The sequence below is a fragment of the Herpailurus yagouaroundi genome, unplaced genomic scaffold, assembly GCF_014898765.1.
Source record: "Herpailurus yagouaroundi ecotype Mexico unplaced genomic scaffold, PumYag 181, whole genome shotgun sequence".
Taxonomy (NCBI): Eukaryota; Metazoa; Chordata; class Mammalia; order Carnivora; family Felidae; genus Herpailurus; species Herpailurus yagouaroundi.
In genome coordinates, this window is record NW_024412412.1 from 34,779,874 (window position 1) to 34,802,476 (window position 22,603).

The following is a 22,603-nucleotide window of genomic DNA, read 5'->3' on the forward strand; positions in this document are numbered from 1 at the left end:
CCCCCCCCCCCCCCCCCCCCCCCCCCCCCCCCCGCATCCTGGTCCCAAGCAGGTCTGGCTGCCCCAGAATGAATTCCAGAATCCAGGAAGACTCCACTGTGTGAACGGTGAAATAAAATGGAGTCCCTTATGTCAAGGGGCTTTAAAATGGAGTTAGAAGGCCTTTCAGGAGATGCACCTCCTTATAATCCTTAGTAGGTAGAACCATGAATTTTTTAACTGGAGCAAATTGCAAAGATTCCAAGGATTCTGCAAGAACACCTACAACTTGTTATAGTAAAGGACTTTTGCTTATTGATAGCCCTAGGAACCAATTATGTTTAGTCAAGATTAGCTTTCTGGCACCAACACTGTAGCTGTGGCCCAAGGGTGCAAGATTCAGCCACTCCCTGCGAACAAAATCCAAAGGCAGAGAGACCGGGAGTGGTGAAACAAGAAAGGAATTTATTTCAGTGAGACCCAACACTAGGAAGGTAGTGACTAGTGTCCCCAAAACAGTCCCCAAAGTGCTTAAAATTCTGTAAAGAAAATGTGGGACAGGGGCGCCTGGGTGGCGCAGTCGGTTAAGCGTCTGACTTCAACCAGGTCACGATCTCGCGGTCCGGGAGTTCGAGCCCCGCGTCAGGCTCTGGGCTGATGGCTGATGGCTGATGGCTCAGAGCCTGGAGCCTGTTTCTGATTCTGTGTCTCCCTCTCGCCCCTCCCCCGTTCATGCTCTGTCTCTGTCCCAAAAATAAATAAACGTTGAAAAAAAATTAAAAAAAAAATGTGGGACAAAGGTTAGTGGATATGTTCATGTCTGTGGTAAAGGTCAAGTCCATCACTTTCTTGGAGTCAATCACATGGAGTCTTTATTGCTTGAGGGGTAGATTGGTTTTTGTCATGGGATGCTTAGCCAGTGGGGTCTTTTGCCTGAGTTAGAAGATAAGCTGGGGCAGAAAAAGATAAGCTGGAAAGAAATTAATCAATTAGAAAGTACAGACAGAGGTAAAAATGGAGTTAGTGGAAGTCCTTTCAACACAATAAAAATTCTTGTAGGCAACAAACACAACTTTTTCTTTTTGTCTTTAGAAACCCCTAATTTTTGCTCCCTAGTAGGACATTATTGGGTTGTTACCCAAATATGTGTACCCCGAATGGCAATTCTTTGATCCTAAATAAATTCTTTTGCTTAAATTATTGCTTCTTGACAATTTTAGGTTGACATTAGCAAGACTTGATGTGGCCTTTCTCTTCCTTTCCCTTTCCTTTCTTCATGCCTCTGTTTTGTGAAAATTAATAAAGGGAAACCTCACTAAAATGGAGTCAGGAGGTTCAGCCAGAAAAACTCTCATGCCCTACCACTCCTCCTTAACTGCAGACTCAACAGGAAGAGACAGACCTTGAAGTGGATAGTAGTTCACTATTCTAGTAGGAGGATGGAAGGCAGCCCACCAGCCTAGCCAATGAGAGCCACAACTGATGGACAGCCACTATACTTTCAGCTCCCAGTTTACTCCAGTAGTCTTTGCATTTATAAGAACTTTCCCAGCTTCCTGCTTTCCTCTGTAAAAGAGCATTCTCGGGGCTCCTGGGTGGCGCAGTCGGTTAAGCGTCCGACTTCAGCCAGGTCACGATCTCGCAGTCCGTGAGTTCGAGCCCCGCATCAGGCTCTGGGCTGATGGCTCAGAGCCTGGAGCCTGTTTCCGATTCTGTGTCTCCCTCTCTCTCTGCTCCTCCCCCGTTCATGCTCTGTCTCTCTCTGTCCCAAAAATAAATAAACGTTGAAAAAAAAATTAAAAAAAAAAAAAAAAGAGCATTCTCCAACTTTGTTGGGGGAAGCTGCCTATGGTTTTACTCTGGCTTTCTTGTTCTGGATTGCAATTATCTGTTATCCTCAAATAAACCCAGCTTTTGCTGGTAAAATAGCTAATAATTTTATATTTAAGGTTAACAGTTTAAATTCTAAAACATGCAAACTGTGTCTATTTTTCCAATCAATTTTTACAGAAAAGCAACTTTCCCACCTACTTTTGATTCAGTTCCCCTGAGTGGCCATTGTGAGCAACTTACCGATTTTTTTCCAGTCACTTCCATCCACAGGAATGCATACAGGGCTCACAAGGTAAACCACCAATAATCATACAGCAGGACCCAAGATCTATCTTAGTTTAGGAGGCTGGTGTGAAGCTCTTGTTTTGATTTTGATTTTGATTTTGAGAATGAAACTGGTAAGGATGTGCATCCTGAAGACACTTATTATGGAAATATATGCATACTTGGAATTATTTTCCAAGTTAGTGGAAACTCCAGCCAATTACCCTTTTCAAGGTTACTTTTACATTAAAAAAAAAAAAAAAAGACAAACCCAAATCAAGGTTATAGAAATCATAAAATTGTAAATGTTTTCATTGAATAAATCAGCAAAAAATTCAGAAAAGCAGTAATATTTCAGAATTTATTTTTAAAATATCAGTTTATATTAGGTAGGGCCTGTGTTTACACTGCATGATGAATGGCTTATTTTAGTAAGGCTGTATTACTCCAGGATAAATGTAAGGATGACCTATGTAGACAAGGTCAAAAATCTGGATTTGATGGTTTGGGGAATGTAAGCCCAAACACGCCTGTTAGCCTCCCATAAGTCTTGCCTTTTTCTATGCATTTAAGATGTACTTCTTAAAGCTAATAACAAATTACATTAGCTGTTTTATGTCAGTACATTCATATTTATCTTCATTTTTTAAACAGTGGTATTTTATTGCATGATAGAACCAAAGATTATTTTATTCTTCCCTTTTATGCATAGCTGCTTAGATTATACACTGGTTTTGGTTTTGCTAATTCCAACGTCATGATAGTAATTACACTTGTATTGATATGAAAAATGATTTTAGGATTTTGTTTTTATATCGGTAAATTCTTCTCCAAAAGAAAGTTGTTCCAGTTTTACACTCACATCACACATGCATAAGTGTAAGCATCCAGATCGAGGAAGCACCGAGAGCCCCCAACAAATTTAACCCAAGGGGGTCCACACCAAGACACATCATTAAAATGGCAAAAGTAGTGATAAAGAATTTTAAAAGCAGCAAAGGAAACAGTTACATACAAGGGAAACCCCATAGGGCTATCAGCTGATTTTTCAGCAGAAACTTTGCAGGCCAGAGGGAGTGGCATGATATTCAAAGTACTGAAAGGAAGAAAAGCCACAATCAAGAATACCCAGCAAGGTTATCCTTCAGAATAAAGGAGAGATAGGGTTTCCCAGACAAACAAAAGTTAAAGGAGTTCATCACCACTGAACCAACCTTACAAGAAATGTTAAAGGGACTTATTTGAGTGGAAACAAAAGTTCATAATCAGGAGTAAGAAAGCTATAAAAGGAAAAAAATTCATAGGTAAGTGCAAATATATAATGCAAGTAGTAGATTAATCACTTATAAAACTAATATGGAAGTTAAAGCACAAAAGCAGTAAATTCAATTATATCTACAAAAGTCAGTCAAGGGATCCACAAAATAAAAAGAAGTAAAGTGTGACATTATATACATAAAATATGATGGGGGAGTAATAAAATTTAGTGCTTTTAGAATGGGCTCAAACTTAAGTGACCATCAATTAATATAGACTGCTATACATTATATATGAATCTAATCTAACCACAAACTCAAAACCTATAATAGATATGCAAAAATCAAGGAGAAAGGAATCCAAGCACGATAAAGGAAGCCATCAAACCACAAGGGAAGAGAGAAGAAAGAGAAGAAGAAAGGAACAGAAGAACTACAAAAGCAACCATAATACAAGTAACAAAATGGCAGTAAGTATATACCTCTCAATAATTACTTTAAGTGTGGATAGACTAAATGCTCCAATCAAAAGGCATAGAAGGACTGAAATGGATTAAAAAGCAAAACCCATCTATGTGCTGTCTCCAAGAGACTCACTTCAGACCTAAAGACCCATGTGGATTGAAAGTGAAGGGTTGGAAAAATATTTGCCATGCAAATGAATGTGAAAAGAAAGCCAGGGTAGGGGCGCCTGGGTGGCTCGGTCGGTTAAGTGTCTGACTTCAGCTCAGGTCATGATCTCACGGTCTGTGAGTTCAAGCCCCACGTTGGGCTCTGTGCCCACAGCTCAGAGCTTGGAGCCTGTTTCAGATTCTGTGTCTCCCTCTCTCTCTGCCCCTCCCCTGTTCACGCTCTGTCTCTCTCTCTCTCAAAAATAAAATAAAATAAAATAAAATAAAACTTAAAAAGAAAAAAGCCAGTGTAGCAGTACTTGCAACAGACAAAACAGACATTAAAACAAAGACTGTAATGAGACAAAGAAGGACACTACATAACGATAAAGGGAACAATCCAACAAAAAGTTGTAACAATTGTAAATATTTATGAACCCAATTTGGAAGCACCCAAATACGTGTAACTACCATTAACAGACATAAAAGAAGAAATTGACAGTAATACAATAATAGTAGGGAACTTTAACACCCTACTTACATCAGGGGATAGATCATCCAGGCAGAAAATCAACAAGAAACAGTAGCTTTGAATTTCACATTGGACCGGGTGGACCTAACAGCTATATCAGAACATTTTGTCCAAAAACAGTGGAATACACATTCTTTTCAAGTACACATGGAACATTTTTCAGAATAGATCACGTTAAGCCACAGAATAACTCTCAATTTTAAAAAAAGGAATGCATAATTGTGCCTGATTCCTTTTACCCTTGTTACACTAAACTTTCATTCTTTGCTAGTCTAAGAGGTACAAAATGATGCACTACCATTGTGGTTTTGATTCCTTGGTGCTAACAGAGGTTTACAAGGATCCATGAGATTTCTGGGAGAAGATGATCAAGATACCTTGATTAGGTGGCAGGGGAGTGGAATCCCAGTCGTTCACCTGAACTATGTCACCTGGGGCCAGTTACTGGCCACAGCTCTACCTGTAATGAGATGTCACCCATGTCCTGGGGCTGTTGGAAGGATTACATCAGTTGGGACCCAATGCTGAGCTCTTTCCTAACCCTGCGTCTTTACTCTGCATGTGCTAGAATGGTCCCACTTCTATTCTGGGTCTTTTCCTTCCAGCTCCCTCTCTCTATGACAGTAGGAATTGTGAGCTTCAGAGGCTCAGAAGCTCAGTTAGGCTGAATGGGCTCTGATATTGGAGCTGGACACAGTGGCCCTGCTCTGCTCCTTTCCAGCTTTGGGAGCCTGGTGTGGCCCTGCTTCTTCAAGTGTAGAATGGGGAGGAGAAGAAAGCCTGCAGGGCCCTTTGTTAACTGCTGAGGGCTGTGTGGGCACTTCTGTGAGGCTGTGTGGGAGTTCAAATCACATCCTCAGGGAGGTGTCAGTCACTATGATGTTGACAGAGTCACTATGATGTTGACAGGGTCACAGGGCCACATGGTTTCCACCCCGGCAGTGGCTGCCACCTGCTTGTATTGGCCCCTTGGTATGGGCTCCCTGAGGTGGAGGCAGGAGCTTCTGAAAAGCTTCTGAGGGCTGCAGATGACTGGTCACCAATTATGGCAGCTTAAAAGTCTCACAATCTGATGACAGTTAACTAGAGAACCAGGAAAGCAAGTGGTTTAATTCAGTCAGAGTTTGAAGCCCTGAGAACCAGAGGAGACAATATGTAGAGTCTAGTTTAGATTGAAGGCCTAAGGACCAGAAGTTCCAAGGGCAGGAGAAGACGGACATCACAGCTTTAGCAGTCAGGACCTCGAAAGATTACATGATGCTCACCCACTTTGGGAGGGCAAACTGCTTCACTGAGCCACCAATTCACATGTCAGTTTCGTATGGAAACACCCTCACAGACACACACAGAAATAGTATTTAGCTGAATATCTGGACACACTGTGATCCAGTCAAGATGACACATAAAATTAACCATCAGAGTGTGGTTTTCTTTATATTGCAGTTGGTTGGATTTCTTAGACCTTTGGCTTTATAATTTATGTCCAATTTGGAAAAATTTTGACCATTATTTCCTCAAATATTTTGCCCATTTTTTCTCTTTACTGGGTCTCCAATTGCTTGTATGTTAAATCCTTGATAGTATTTCAGAGCTAATATAGGATCTGTTCATTTTTCCCTTATTTTTTCTCTTTGTTTCATTTTGGGTCTTCCTATTGCTCTGTCTACAAACTCACTGACATTATGCAGTATCTAATTTGCTGTTAATCCCGTTCAGTGTATCTTTAATTACAGACAGTGTACTTTTTTAATATCTAGAAGTTTCATTGATGTTTTTAATACCAGCCATTTCCTCCTGATCGTATTCAGGAGATTTAATACACTGAAGAATATTAAAAGATTTAGATTAGCTGTTTTAAGTTCTTCATTTAAATTCCATTATTTCTCTTATTTTTTTTTGATTGTTTCTATTGATTGAATTTTTCCTGTTTGTGGAGATTTTTTTTTTTTTTTTGCCATTTTTGATGTCTGGTAATTTTTTTATTAAATAGTAGACATTGTTAAATTTACTTTGTTGGGAATTGAACTTTGTAGTATTCATTCAAAGAGTGTTGGGTATTATTGTCATCAAAATTAAGAAAACTGAGTATCAGTTGGATCATCTGATACTGCCTTTTAAACTTTATGGCTTGGGATACAGTTACCTTACTTGGGCTAATTTTAACTACTAAGACTCTAATAATAAACTTCTGATAACCAGCTGGCATCCCTTTATGCAGTTCATCCATTCTGATGAATGGGAGCAAAAACAATTCCAAGACCTGGGCAAGCCTCAAACCTTGTCCAGCCTGCTGATTTCTGATGGTCTCTTCTCTGCCTGGGTGGGTCCCTGTCATGCATGCACAGATGAGCACACATCCAGACACTGGACATCTGCAGAACACTTTCTGTTCAGCATCTTCTCCAGCCCTCTGCACTGCATTCAGCCTCTTGGAACTCCTGCCTGTGTCTCCTCAACAGAAGTCACAGGGCTCCCTTTGGGTCCCCTCCCTGTGCTGCAGCCTGGAAACTTTCCTTAGGGATTGCAACAAGGCCATCCCTAGGCTCACCTTCTTTGTTTCCTAAGAGAAGGTGTTCTTATTAACCCGCCAAGCAGCTAACAAGCCTTTTACTCAGGGAAAGTCTGGGCCCTTGGGGAGGGAAACAAATGACCCATGTTTATCCTAGTCCTGGGAGCTCACAGTGTGGTGGAGGAGATGAGATCAAGGACCTAAATAACTAAAGGAAAATAGCATGGGGTCTCGTCATCCTCACCTTATCCCATCTCCAGAGAGGCTGCGATGGTGTTGGGGAATGTTATTCACCTGTATTTGGACTCTGACAGAGTTGTTGCAAGATCCCAGGTTATAATATTGCTGGCCTGGAGGATGTGATTTTAATTAAAGTCAACCTTGTGGCTAATGTTTATACCAGTCACAACATGTACCTACAAACAGCACTTAACATGTGCCAAGCTCTGTTTTTCTGCCTCCCTCTCTTATACATATACCGAACCATGAGCCCACGTCTACAGGTTGGCACAGTCGATCTCTGGCTACACCCTCGGTCTCCAGAAGCAGAGATAACCACAAACTAGAATGGCTTATCCTCTACTCTGCCCATTACTTTGACTTCTCTCTTGTCTGATCCTGTTCCTGTGGACTTTCCCCTCTATGTCCACTAGTGTCCCTACACCCGTGGCATTGTCACCTCTGCCTGGGCAACCCCTCCAAGCCCTTTTCACTGTTGTCAACCTTGTTATCTGTGTGTCTGCCTCAGCTCCCTGTGACCTGGATCTTTCGTAAGGAAAGGAAGGCCCATGTCATGTCACTGATGCTCCTTCTACAGTGTTGATCACCAGGCTCAAGACATGCCTTCCCCAGGTGAGTGGGTGGCTTGGGCTCTAATTCTCTGTACTGACACTGACATGATCTTGTCCTGTCGTAGAGTATATTTAATGTGGGTGGTGGGAAATATGACAGGTAGGTTGAGGATAGAAAAGAGGTCAGTGAATATCATCCAGAGGAACTGCCCAGATCCATGAGCTCCAGGAGCCAGGTGTCAACTTTTCAGTGGGTGAGCCCTGATCACACTAGCACCATTACAGATATTTGTTTATAAAAATAAAATTGTTTGCTCTTTGGATGGGGGACGAGATGTGTGAACTCAGATGTGCCCTGAGGAGCATTTGGTACATGTCTTAGTGGTTAGGGTAAGTGTTTAGGTTGTATCAGCCTGAAAAGGAAAGTGGCAGGTGACACTGATGTGAGGGAAACAATTATGATAACACTGGCAGGGGATGAATTGAGTTCAGTAGCCCAGGTTTCCTAACCTGAGAGGTGGCAGAGGTCATTAACAAAGTCAAAGAGCACCTGGGTAGCTCTGTCAGCTGAGCATCCAACTTCAGCTCAGATCATGATCTCACAGTTTGTGGGCTCAAGCCCCACATTGGGTTCTCTGCTGTCAGCATGGAGCCCACTTGTCTCCCTCTCTCTCTGCACCTCCTGCACTCACGCTCTCTCTCTCTCAAAAATAAACAAACAAAAAAACAAAGTCAAAGAGTAAATCGGTAGAAAAGGGCTTAAGAATTAGGACTATGAATGTGATTTTGGAGACAGTAGTAGCATTTCATTGCCAGAAGACTGAATGAAGGTTTCAGGTCGAACAATGACAACAAATGGAAGTGTGCATGTTGAGAAAGGAAGAAAGATCACCAGAAATAGAAAATATGAACCAAATGTAAAGGACTGTTATATCCTCTTAATTTCTTAAAAGTATATACAAATATTGTTACATTGTTTGTGTGGTTTATAACATGTAGATAGGCAATTCCTAGAACAGCTACTGCAAAAAGAATGGGAAGCGGTAATGAATTGATCTATCTTGTAAGTCTCTTACTTTTTACACTAATATTATGCTATGAAATTCAGCAATGAAAAGGCATGAAGTATTGAAATACAGAACAACATGTATGAATTTCAAAATAATAGTTTGGAGTGAAAGAAAACAGAGAGAAAGGAATACATCCTCTCTGATTCCACCTATGTGAAAATCTACAAACTTCAAACCATTCTATTGTGACAGAAAGTAGATCAATAGTTCCCTGGGTCCAAAAGGGTCAGGGCAGAAGGGAGGATTATCAAGGGGCAAGAGGAAACTTTAGGGGTGATGACATGGTCATTAGGCTGATTGTGGTGGCATTTCACAGATGCATGTGTCAAAATCTATCAAATTGTGTAATTTAATGATGTGCAGTTTACCATATGTCAATTATTCCTCAATAATCTCTTTTTAAGAGCCTGTCAATAGACTGAAAACAATTAAGGTCGTGTATTTTACTACCTATACCAATTGTATATTCATGATGGAAATATGTATAGTGGCACCTGGCTGGCTCAGTTGTAGAGCATGCAACTCTTAATCTCAGGGTCATGAGTTCAAGCCCCAACTGGGTATGGAGCCGACTTAAAATTAAAAAAAAAAAAAAATAGAGATGATGAAAATATGTATAGATGAAAAGCCAATACACATACAAAATGGAATTCTAAAAAATAATTAACATCAAAATATGCAGGGAAGGAGGAACATGGGGTGGGGGGAAGACTGGACAAACAAAACAAATGGTAACTTATACAGCTATTTCAACCATATTAATTTTTATGTTTACTATAAATCCCATAAACACTGCAATTCAAAAGTAGAAGAGGTTAGAGGAATGAGAGAGTGAGACCAACTACATAATGTCAATTAGAGATGCAATTTTTTTTAAGTTTTTATTTATTTTGAGAGAAAGAGTGAGCAGGGGAGGGGCAGAGAGAGAGGAGAGAGCAAGAATCCCAAGCAGACTCTGTGAGTGCAGAGCCCAATGGGAGCTCAATTCAGGACTCGAATTCACTAACCGTGAGATCACAATCTGAGCTGAAGTTGGATGCTTAACCTTAACCAACTGAGCTACCCAGGCATCCCTAAAGACACAATCTAAAAGCATGACACAGATATATTGAAAATAAAAGGATGGAAGAAGATATACCATTCAAATAGTAGAGGTAAGAAATCTGCTGTGGCCATCTTAATGTCAGATGAGGTTGACTTCAAGACAAAGAATATCCTGAGAAAAAAAGAAGGAACTTTATTTGTCCTAATGGAAGGGGAGGCAGAGGGTGTGGACACTGAAGCCAAATGCGTGGGGAGATTCCCTGAATGGAGCCCATGGAAGTTTTCTACAGAGAGCTACTTTCTCCCTGAGGTTAAGAAGTAAAGTCATTTGCTGAGACTGAAAAGCAGTGAGGAGGTGCTGGAGGAGAAGAGTAAGTGTGAAACGGTTTTTACAAAGCAGGAGAGTAAGGGGTCTGGGGACTCAGTGGCTCCAGAGCAGCAACAGGCCCATGTGTGGTTGCTGCATGTGTGGAGGTGTTTTGTTTTTGTTTTGTTTTTAATGGAGAGATCATTGACACATGACATTATATTAGGTTCAGGTGTATGACATAATGATTTGATATTTGTGTATATTGTGAAATGATCGCCACAATAAGTCTAGTTAACATCCATCACCACACATAGTTACAATTTTTTTCTTGTGTTGAGAACTTTTAAGGTCTACTCTCTTAGCAACTTTGAAATATGCAATATGGTATTATTAACTATAGTCACACTGCTGTACATTACACCATCAGGACTTATTTTATAACAGGAAATTTATATCTTTTGACCATCTTCACCCATTTCATCCATCCCCCATGGCTACCACACCTCTGGCTACCACAAATCTGTTTGCTGTGTCTGTAAGTTTGTTTTGTTTTGTTTTTTAAGATTCGACATATAAGTGAGATCACATGGTATTGGTCTTTCTCTGACTTATTTTGTTTATCATAATGCCCTCAAAGTCCAGCCATGTTATCACAAATGGCAGGATTTATATATATATACATGATATGTATACAAGATAATATACATACCTCAATCTCGTATTCATTCATAAATGAATAATCACTTAAGTTGCCTCCATGTCGTGGCTATTGTAAATAATGTTACAGCAAACATGGGTGTGCATATGTCTTTTCAACTTAGCATTTTCCTTTTCTTTGGAGAAATATCCAGAAGTGGGATTGCTGGATTATATGTTGCTTCTATTTTTAACTTTTAAAGGAAATTCCATACTGTTTTCCATAGTGACTGCACCAATTTACAGTCCCACCAGCAGTACACAAGGGTATTCTTTTTTTCTCCACTTCCTTGCCAGTTCTTGTTATTTCTTGTTTTTTGTTTGTTTGTTTGTTTGTTTGTTTGTTTGTTTTTATAATAGCCATTCTAACAGGTGTAACGTGATACCTTATTGTGGTTTTGATTTGCATTTCTATTAGTGATGTCGAGTATCTTTTCATGTCTCTGTTGGTCTCTGTCTTTGGAAAAATGGTGGTTCAGATGCTCTACTTTTTATTTTACTTTTTGAGAGGGAGAGAGGGCGCAAGTGAGCGAGGGTCAGAGATAAAGAGAGAGGGAGAGAGACAGAGGTAGAGAAAGAGAGAGAGAGAAGCGGGGCTCACCCAGGGCTTGTGTTTTACCCAAAGCAGGGCTCTTGCTCACCCAATGTGGGGCTTATCTGTCTACTTTTTAATTGGATTGTTTGTATTTTTGCTATTGAGTTGTATGTGTTCTTTATATTTTTAGGCAATAACCCTATATCAGATCTATGATTTGCAAGTATCTTTTCCCAGTTGGTAGATTGCCTTTTCATTTTCTTGATAGTTTCCTTTGCTGTGAAGAAGCTTGTTAGTTTGATGTAGTCCCACTTATTTATTTTTGCTCTTGTTGCCTTTGCTTTTGGTGTCAGATTCAAAAACTAATCACCAAGACCTATGTCAAGGAGCTTATCACCTATGTTTTCTTTAGGAGTTTTATGACTTCAGGTATTATGTTCAAAGTCTTTAATCCACTTTGAGTTAATGTTTGTGTATGGTATGAGATAATGATCAAGTTTCAGTCTTTTGCATGTGGCTGTCCAGTTTTCCCAATATTATTTATTAAAGAGACTGCCCTTTCTCCGTTGTATGTTCTTGGCTCCTTTGTAGTAAATTAATTGATCTTAGATGTTTGGGTTTATTTCTGGGTTCTCTGTTCCATTCCATTGGTCCATGTTTTTATGCCATATCTGTTTTTATGCCAATACCATACCATTTTGATTTCTATAGCTTTGTAAGAGTGAATTTTTTGTAATATTAACAAGATCAATTCATCAAGGAGTCATAATAATCATATATGTACATGTAACTCATACAGTTTCAAACTACATGAAGGAAAAATCTACAGAATGAAAGGGAGATTATAACACCCCTTTATAAGCAACTGATAGAATGATTACATGAAAACTCATTGAAGTCATAAGAAATCTAAACATTATAAAGCATGTTGATTTAATTAACATTCATAGAGCACATTTGCAGTATCTACTTTAGATTCATTCTTTTCTAGTGAACATGGTACATTGACTAAGATATACCACGTCCTGGGCTATAAAACAAGTCTAAATTAAATGTAAGCACATGAAATCATACAAGCACCATTCTCTAACTCAATGAAACTAAAGTGGAAATGAGTAACAATATCTAAGAAGACCCCCAAAATTTGTATATCAAGCAACACACTTTTAAATTATCCATGATTCAAAGAAGAAAAGGAACTTTAAAAACTTCTCTCAATAAATGCCAATGAAAATATAACACATCAAAATATGTCAGATGCTGTGAAAACCAGCAATCAGATTAAAATGTATAGCTTTCAGTGCCTTTATTAAAGGGACAGAGGGTTAGAGGCAACAGAGTATGATTACTAATGGTTTCTTTTGGGTGTTAAAGAATATTCCAGAATTGATTCTAGTGATGGTTGTGTAACTCTCTAGTTATAACAATTGAAATGTATAGTTTAAATGAGTGATTTATATAAAGAATCATAATTATTAATTGTGTGAATTATATCTCACTAAAGCTGTTAAGAAGAAAGGAAGAAATACATAAAATCTGTGACCTCAAGATCAGCATTAATCAGCCATAGAGATAAATACAAATTTAAACCAAGTGAAGTAACAAGCATAGAAATCAGTGAAATAGAATATTCTGACACTGATTACTAGGAGTTGGCGCAGACTCCACAGGTTAAGGGCTTGGTCCCACATAACCATCCCCACTTCAGACATCAGTCACAAGCAGTGGGCTCCCACGTGATCCACACTTTAGTCCGACTTGGCTGTAAATTGGGGGTTCCCATGACCCTCTCCTCAGATTCAATAATTTGCCATAACAGCTTAAATAACTCTGGGAAACATGTTTATCGATTTATTATAAAGGATACAAATGAGTAGACAGATAAAGTACATTGGGTGAGGTCCAGAAGAGTCCAGAGTGCAGGAACTTCTGTCCCTGTGGAGTTGATATGTACCACCCTCCCAGCACATGGATGTGTTCACCAACCTGGAAGCTCTCTGAACCCCATACTCTTGGGATTTTATGGAGGCTTCCTCACACAGTGCACTGTCAATTATTATCTCAATCTCTACCCCTCTCACTTTCCCCAGAGAATGGGGGTGAGGGGCTGAAAGTTTCAAACTTCTAATCATGGCTTGGTCTTTCAGTGACCAGCTTTCACCCAGAAGCTGTCCTGGAGCCCACCTAGAGTGGCCTCATCAGAAAAAAAGACACTCATATCGCCCCCATCACTGAGGAAGTCATAAAAGTTCCAGGATCTCTGTTTCAGGAACTAGGGGTAGAGACTACACACACACACACACACACACACACACACACACACACACACACCACACACACACCACACACTTCCATTATGTCACAGATACAAACAATAAAAAATACTACTGACAAAATGGAAAGTTGGTTTTCTGAAAGATCATCAAAAGTAATAAACTTCTAACTAGACTAACAAAGGAAAAAAGAGAACACAAAATTCCAGTGTCAGGAATTAATGATTAATGTAACAACAAATTCTGCATCCATTAAAATGATATCAAGGGGATCTAGGGCACCTGGCTGGTTCAGTTGGTGAAATGTGCAACTCTTGATCTTGGGGTGGTGAATTTGACCCCCATATTGGGCATAGAGATTACTTAAAAATAAAATCTTAAAAAGGGGGTCTTACAAACAAATTCATGCCAATAAATGAGACAACTTGGATAAAGTGTATAAGTTCTTTGAAAAATACTACTTAGCAAAATGGACACAAAATGAAAATATAATCTGAATTATCTTGTACCTAGTTATGAATTGGGATTCATTATTTAAAAACTTACCACAAAGAAAACTGTAGGCCTGGGCTGTTTCACTGGTAAATTCTATAAATATTTATGGAAGAAGTAACACTAATCTTACACAAATTCTTTCAGAAAATATAGGAGTTCTTCAGTGGTTTATGAAGCCAGCACAGCCCTAATGCCAAAACCTGGCAAAACATTTCAAAAGAAGAAATATACTAATTAATATCCCTCCTGAAATTAGATGCAAACATCCTGAACCAAAGTGAACTAAATTCAGCAATATTTAAATAAGATAACATATCAGCCAACTGGGGTTAATCACAGGAATAAGTGTTGCATTAACATTTGAAAAATTAATCAGTGTTTTTCACTATATTAACAGTATAAGAGGAAAAATTATATGAATAGATGAAAGGATGCAGAAAAAGCATTTAACAACATTGAATCCCCCGTTCATGCTAAATGCTCCTATTATGTTAGGACATCTGATAAAGACCATTTTCTCATGCAGTCATATAGCAGATTAGGATAAGATGGAGCATGAGGCAATTTTCTGAAATAATGCTTATGTACCATGACCTCATAGGGCATTTGGGCTACACACACGATTGCATTTTTCAAAGCTCTTTGAGTGGTGCCCTTAAGAACTGGGCATTTCTCTCTTTGTAAGTTTTACCATGAAGAAAACTGTCAACAAATATTGAACCCTAGTTATTGAAATATATGATGAAGTATTAAGAGAAATGTACTGATATCTACAACTGAATTTCATCAGATGAATGGGCAGAGGGATGGATATGGAAAGAAATATGGAGTAAAGCAGATTTGGCAAAATCTTGGTTATAGAATCTAGGTGGCGAATATATGGGAGTTCATTATATAAGTCTTTAAACTCTACTGAATTCTTAAAAATGTTCATAATAAAATACTGAGGGAAAGAGTCTGAGGAGGAGAACTGGGAAAGACAGGAGGGAAGAGCATTATGGGAGAAGAGAAAGGAGATCCCGCATTCCCCGGACTCAGAGGAGGCTCAGCCTGGAACAGGGAGGACATGAGGGACACACGGGAGCTTAGATGTCACCAAATGCTTGGCAGGCTTTATGTGGGAGAGGTCTGCATTTTACCTCGTTTAGATACAGTCGATTGAACTGGGCTCAAAATAAGCTGTTTTTTTTTTTTTATTTTTTTTTTTCTTTCTTTCTTTCTTTCTTTCTTTCTTTCTTTCTTTCTTTCTCTCATTTAATTTAACTTTCTAATTTAAAACACTCTCATGTTAAAGGAAAGTTCCAAAAACTGCAAAAACCCTTGTCGTGAACCATTTGGAAAAGAGCTGTTGACATGATCAATGACTGAATGCTTTAGTGTATGTTTTCAACAAATGAGAGCATTCTCTCCTGTAACCACAATACAACCCTCAAAATTAGAACATTAACATTAAAGGGCGCCTGTGTGTTTCAGTCAGTTAAGTGTCCAACTCTTGATTTTGGTTCAGGTCATGATTTCATGGTCATGAGATTGAGCCCCATGTCAGGCTCTGCACTGAGCGTGGAGACTGCTTAAGATTCTCTCTCTCTCTCCCCCCTCCCCCAAAAAACAAAACAAAACAAAAAACCCATTAACATTACTAGTTATTCGTATCATATTTCTTTGGCTGTCCTCATGATGCCATTTTGAACAGAGAGACCCTGACCCAATTTCCTGTGTTGCTATTTTCTCTTCTGTATGACTCTTTGGTATTTTGTGAGACACTGGCAAGCTCCTTTGGGGTGAGCTTGTCAGGTTAAAGTCAGAAGTTCGTTACTTAACATGTGATCCCATATCCTGATATTTGTTTGTTTGTTTGTTTGTTTTTAAGTAGGCTCCATGCTCAGTGTGGGGCTTGAACTCATGACCCTGAGATCAAGGGTCACATGCTCTACTGACTGAGCCCACTAGGTTCCCCTCTATGTCCTGATTTTTAAAAAGTGTGCTCATAATATAACCCTTAAATGTAAATATGTGTGTGTGTGTGTGTGTGTGTGTGTTGTGTGTGTGCTCAAGAGAGAGAAAGAGGAAGTGAATTCACACATAAGGTCAAATAAAACAACTAAAAGGAACAAAATAATGTTGTCTCTAATTGAGGACATCACATGTGGTTTCAGATTCTTATAAAAACTTTCCTTGCCCATGTTTTCTGGAATAAATACATTTTATTGTATTACAAGAGAAAAAAATACTGGAAAAATTTTTCTGGTGTGAAATTAACTTGTTAGCACCGAAGGCCAAGGGACAAACATGAATACAAAAGAAAGAGAGTATAGAGCAGGAGGAAATGTCCCAGTCTGTTTGGTTTTTTTTTGGCTGGGGTGGAGAGAATGTGAGAAGCATCCCAAGAGGGAGGAGAGTCTGGCTGCCACTCATGCCTGTCTTTACCTTGTCCCCACAGGCCCTAACTTCCTCAGCCATTCTGCAGGGCAAGACAGAGTTCACCAGGATTAGCTGCCCCACAGAGATGAGAGCCCAGCCCCTGGGAGGGGTTGTGTCCAGCAGGTACATTGGAAGACTGATTTCCAAGCCTTACCCTGCCCTTGTCTTCGTGTCCCTCTGGTCTTCTGATGCCTGCAGGTCCTGGTCCTTTATTTCCCTGGTGTTTATTGGATGTCTCCTGTGTGCCAGGCACTGTGTTAGTGGAAGACATGGGGCCCCTGCTTTCTGGAACTCTCCTTCTGGGATGGCATCCAGACAGACAGAAGAATGTGTCAGTTAAGACATACTAGGAACCCCAAGGATAATTGGGTGACAGATGGGACAGAGACTAGGAACCCCAAGGATAATTGGGTGACGGATGGGACAGAGACAGATGGGAATGGTGACTTTGATACAGAGCCACTGTCTCTGGTGCAGGGAGCCAGGGAGAGGTCCTAAGAGGGCCCCCCCCAGGAACTATTGCCCCTGAGTGCAGGGACTGGACTTCTCTGAGCAAAGCTGGAGGGCAGCTGGGGTGAGTGGAGGATGAAGAAGTCAGAAGGACAAGTAGAGGCAGATCACATACCCTGGACACCATGTAGGGAGCATGGGTTTTATTTTTTGAGTGAAATATTAAAGAAAGTAAAACATCTGAATGTTTTATATGGATTACATATTGAAATGATACTATGTTGGTTATTTTAGGTTAAAAAATATATTGTTCAAATTAATTTGACCTCTCTCTTTGTACTCTTTTAGAGTGGTAACTATGAATTCAAATTTAATGTGTGGCCTGTAATATACTTGTGTTGGCGGTGCTGGTCTAATGTACATGGTAGATACAGGATCAAAAAGACCATGGTCAAGTGCAGGAGAGTTGCTTGTTCAGATTCCACTGGCGACCAAAAGCTGAGTGCCCAACCAGCACTGCCAGCCTCCGGGAATCCTGTGGGGATTCATTCACCAGCTTCCCCTCCTTCCCGGACCCATGCATCAGAAGAGAAGAGAGATTGTAACACATGCACACAAGGAGTGGGTTTTACCAATTGTTCGAATACTCCCTTTTCTGCATGCCCTGCAAATATGTCACTCAGGCACAGAACCTGTGGGCCCCACGCCCAGAGGTGGATGCAAGGTGGTAATTGCATGGCAGTCATGGCCAACCTGAAACCTGGATTCCAACTGGGTCTCCATCATGCCCTGTTATAGAGTGATGCATTAGCTCCATAAAATAAAATAAAAACAGAAATTACTTTTATAACGCATGCCTCCTGGTAGGGAAATCTTCTAGAACATCAGCTGGACAGAGCTCATCATTGGAGCTATATAGGTGCAGCTAGGCCTGGCCAAGTGGAAAAGTGCTAGGTTTGAGCTATGAGGTGGGCCTGGGTCTGGGCCAGGCCCCACTTAGCCCCTTGCCTTGTGCTTGTGGCAGGTGCGGGGCTCTCTCTGCCTTCACAGCCCAGGGCCCTGTGCCTCTCCAGTAGGGCTGGGCTTGGGGAAGCCACCCAAGGTCTCCTTTCCAGCTGGAGCCCCATCTCTTGCTACCGATCCTGTGATCTAACAGATTTTTCACCCCAATCCTGATGTAATAAATAATGAAGAGTCGTACTTTTTATACATCTGTTAGTGACAGGTGAGTGGTGATTGTCCTTTGTGTGCCCCATGTATGTTGCTGCAGAAAATGGCTCCCTCAAATTACTTGGTCAACTGAGTCAAGCTGAGTGGAAGAGGGTTTGAGTGGTGATGAAGGATTGAGGGTCGTGAGGGAAACATGTCACCAAATATTTATCCCTTGTCTCTAGATGAGACGGTTAAATCCATGCAGCAGGACCACAGGCATGGAGTGTCCATGCAAACCTGGTTACTCTTCTTGGAAAAGATTCTCCTGAGTTCTGTCAGAAGTGCTCACTAGGTGAGATGTGGGGGCCTCAGGGGCTCTTAACCCACAGAAGACCCGAGTTTCCTTGTACCCCTTTCTCCATCCTGGTTTCATGCAGCCCTGCCATCCCCTCAGAACCTCCCTGTTCCCTGAGCCTGCAGTGGCCCCTGTCTGTCCATTTTTTTTGCATGGCCCCACACTGCCCCCAGCAGTGGCACCTTCCCACACCTCCTCAGCACCTTTTCCTCCTGGCCAGTTGAGTTTTCCACTGGGCACAGTAGACCGCTTCTTAGGGCACTTGATGATTTATTTCCTTTTGAAATATGAAGCAAAAAATTGAATAGAGTATGACCTGGTTTATGTTCATCTTTATTTCAATTCAATCAGAAGATTCATTTTTAACACTTCATTATTCAGGAGAAGGCCGACGAGGACAAACGTGGCCACAGCCTACAAAGTCATAGTAGGACCAAGCTTGTAGCTCCCAAAGTTTCCTCGTCCCAGGCCCCCTTCCCTCTTTAAGATGCGTCTCTTCCCCACTTTTTGGATTCAGGGGCAAAGTGTAATTGTTCTTCTCTGACACTGCAGTTCTGGCTGTGATTGTAGGAACAGTCAACGGGTGGGGGACAAGAAGTTCCTGCACTAAGGCTGACTGGAGGATGGGGTTCAGCTTGGGAACAAAGGGGCTTCTGATCCCTGACCTGGACAGATTCCCCTTCACAGGGGCCCCCCTACAGCCCAGGGAAGCTCCATGTAGGTCTTGAAAGGAAGCCCAGCTCCTGAAGGTGCAACTCTGAACACTTAACAGGGCCCTAGGGATTGAGGCGCGCAGGCCCAGATCCCTCCCCACCCAAACAGGGGGAGTGAGGGGACCCGGCCCTCCAGGCTGTTCTGCCCCCACTCTCTTGTCAGGGACACTGGGCCCCTGGAGCTTGCTCCCCCTTCCTCCTCAGCTTTCCAGCCTTCCCTTGCGGATCCCCTCCCTGTGCCTGTACCCAGGTGCCCGATGGGATGGTCCAGGACAGTCCCTGCACCCTCAGGAGCAACCTCAAGTGTGTCAATCAAGAGTCCAGTACCTGGCCCATGGGGAGCCAGTGACCACTGGCCTGAGGCTGCCCACCACCAGCTCTGTCTCAGGTTCATGCTCACCTTAGCTCCCCGACCACATCCAGGATGGCAAGCTGGTTCCTCAGGTCTTCAGGGCCCCCAGCTGGGACAGAGAGGTAGTCAGTATCTTGAATGAGTGGCAAGAGTCAGGAGGAAAGGGTCGGGGGCTTATACAGCTTTGGTCAGAGCAGAACCCAACAGATTTTGTGTTTATTTTCACTTCATCCCTCCCCCCTTTTTCTCTCCCTTCCCTAAGGGTTCACCAGAGTTGGAATGCCCCTCCCTGTCACCAGGTCCCAGGGGCTCCTTGTTCAGTGTCTGAGGCCCCAGCCCATACCATGTCCTCCCACCATCTTTGTGGAGAGAGATGAGGCAGAGAGGGCCCTCCCCTCTGCTAAGGTGAATGCCCCCTGTCTTCTAGGCTGTGAAGTGGACCCCAAGCGCACAGACAGAGTGAGTTAGTTTCTCCAGGACCCGTTGGCATGAGACTGTCAGGATCTGCTTGCTGCCCACAATAAGGTCCTGGGTGGATGCAGGCCTCATCTGTCCTGCACTGACCCTGGCTCTCTAAAGTGGCCTGGGGGCTCTGGCTGGCTGTATGAGGGCACCTGGCCCATTGGGACCAGCCCCCTGGCCGGTTGGCCATGCTGAGCCATGTCCTTCCTCATGCTTGTGAAACACCTTCACCCTACAGCCCTGCACTCTGGAGCATGGAAGGTGTCAGGCAGGGGTGCTGAGCGTCCCTTAGCACAGGTTCAGAGTGTGGTGTCAGCTCTGTGCACAGGTGCCGGTGCAGTCCTGGGACCTCCCTCTCACGATCCATGTAGTTTCCCTCCTTTGAGGACCTGTTGCTCCCACAGGTTGTCCTACCCTCTGACTCTTACCACATTCTGCTTTCTCACTCCATAACCCATCTATCCTCCCAGATGGGCAATCAGCCCTGCCTTAGGGCAAGATTATCTGTTGACCTTGACTCCCCCAGGGCCTCCTGCTCAGGTGAGGCCCAGGCAGTGTGGCCTGATTTTCTGCTGATGGGATGCCCATAAGGAATGCAGAACAGCAGGCTCACCAGCAGGGGGAGCTCATTAGGTTCCACTCCTGGGTCTAGGCTTGACTGCACATCATCTGTCCTTTCTGAAATGTGTCCCAACTCACTGTCTCTGTGGCTTTCACCCAACCTAGGCTGAAACTCATCTCTGATGACTTTCCAAACTTGTGTTCTTTAATTCCTGGAAACTACTCATGCGGCAGATGGACCTCCAGGACAATGAGATCCCTGCGGCCAGGGCTCTTACTTTAGGCATGCAGGGTGCCTTGTATGAAATGCTGGTGACCTGGCTCAACAAAACAAGGCAGGATGTTTCAATCAACACCCTACTGCAGAGAATCCAGGACTGCCTGGTAGGCCCCAGAAAGTGCATCTATGAAGAAGGCGGGACAGGCTCTGCCATGTCCTGAGTGGAAAGACTCTTTTTAAGAATCTGAGCTTCCCTTTTTGCCTTTTCTACTTGAAGGGGAAGTATAAGTGGACACCAGCCTGGAAGAAAGAGCAGATACTTGATGAATACTTGAAGAAATTCTAATTCAAAAGCATACAGCTCTTCACAAGAGACTCTTTTTAAAATGTTTATTTATTTTTGAGACAGAGAGAGAGAAAGCAGGCTAGTGCATGTGCACCAGCAGGGGAAGAGCAGAGAGAAAGAGAGAGAGAATCCCAAGCAGGCTCTGCACCATCAGCACAGAGCCCAGCACAAAGCCCAACTTGGGGCTCTAACCCATGGTCTGTGAGATCATGATCTGAGTCAAAATTAAGAGTTGGATGCTTAACCAACTGGACCACCCAGGTGTCCCCACAAGAGACTCTTAATGATAGAGAACAAACTAAGGGTTGATGGAGGGGAGGTGAGTGGAAGATAGGCTATATGGATGATGGGTACTAAGGAATGCACTTGTTGTGATGAGCACTGGGTGTTGTATGGAAGTGATGAATTATTGAATTCTACTCCTGAAACCAATATTGTACTGTATGATAACTAAAATTTAAATTAAAACAAACAAACCATACAGCTCTTGGAATATTCTAGAACTTTTTCAATGTGCTTGGAATAATTTTTATGAAATGTTGAGTGTGATAAGTGAACTGTGGTAATGTGTACAGTAAGATTCTATGTGGATTATAGTTATAGGCATACCTTATTCTACCATGTTTCCCTTTATTGCACTTCAAAGATATTTCATTTTTTACAAACTGAAGTTTTGTGGCAACCCTGAGTTGAGCAAGTCTATTGGTACCAGTTTTTCAATAGCATTTTCTGACTTTGTATCTCTGTGTCACATTTTGATAACTCTTGCAATACTTAAAACCTTTTCATTATTACTAATTTTGTTATAGTGATCTACGATCAGTAATGTTTGATGTTATTACTGTAATTATTTTGGGGTGCCACGAATTGCACCCATATAAGATTGTGAACTCAATTAGTAAATGGTGTGTGTCTTCTGACTGGTCCACCAGCTAGCCTTTCCCCAATCTGTCTTCCTCTCCTTGAACCTCCATATTCCCTGACTTACAACATTATTGAAATTAGGCCAATTAATAACCCCAAAATGACCTCTAAGTGTTGAAGTGAAAGTATCAGTCACATGTCTCTCACTTTAAATCAAAAGCTAGAAATGATTAATTAAGCTTAGTGAGGAAGGCACGTCGAAAGCTGAGATAGACCAAAAGCTGGGCCTCTCGCACCGAGCAGTTAGCCAGGTTGTGAATGCAAAGGAAAAGTTCTTGAAGGAAATTAAAAGTGCTTTCCGGTGAACACACGAATGATAAGAAAGCGAAGCAGCCCTGTTGCTGTTACTGAGAAAATGTGGGTGGTCTGCATAGAAGATCAAACCAGCCACAACATTCTGTTAAACCAAAGCCTAATCCAGCACGCCCTGACTCTCTTCAATTCCGTGA

The 22,603-nt window shown here is 41.8% G+C and overlaps 1 long non-coding RNA gene across 5 annotated transcripts in view; it reads left to right on the forward strand.

Moving 5' to 3' along the window:
• LOC121039862 (uncharacterized) overlaps window positions 1-22,603 on the forward strand; it is a 59,125-nt gene that overhangs the window by 33,623 nt on the left and 2,899 nt on the right. For 2 of the 5 annotated variants that reach the window (XR_005795031.1, XR_005795034.1), the window contains exons 2-3: window positions 7,733-7,836; window positions 10,644-10,734. This is a non-coding gene — a long non-coding RNA (uncharacterized LOC121039862). Of the gene's footprint in view, window positions 1-3,753; window positions 3,803-7,732; window positions 7,837-10,643; window positions 10,735-22,603 lie in introns of those variants that run through there. The other 3 variants (XR_005795033.1, XR_005795035.1, XR_005795032.1) reach the window with 2 other exon arrangements.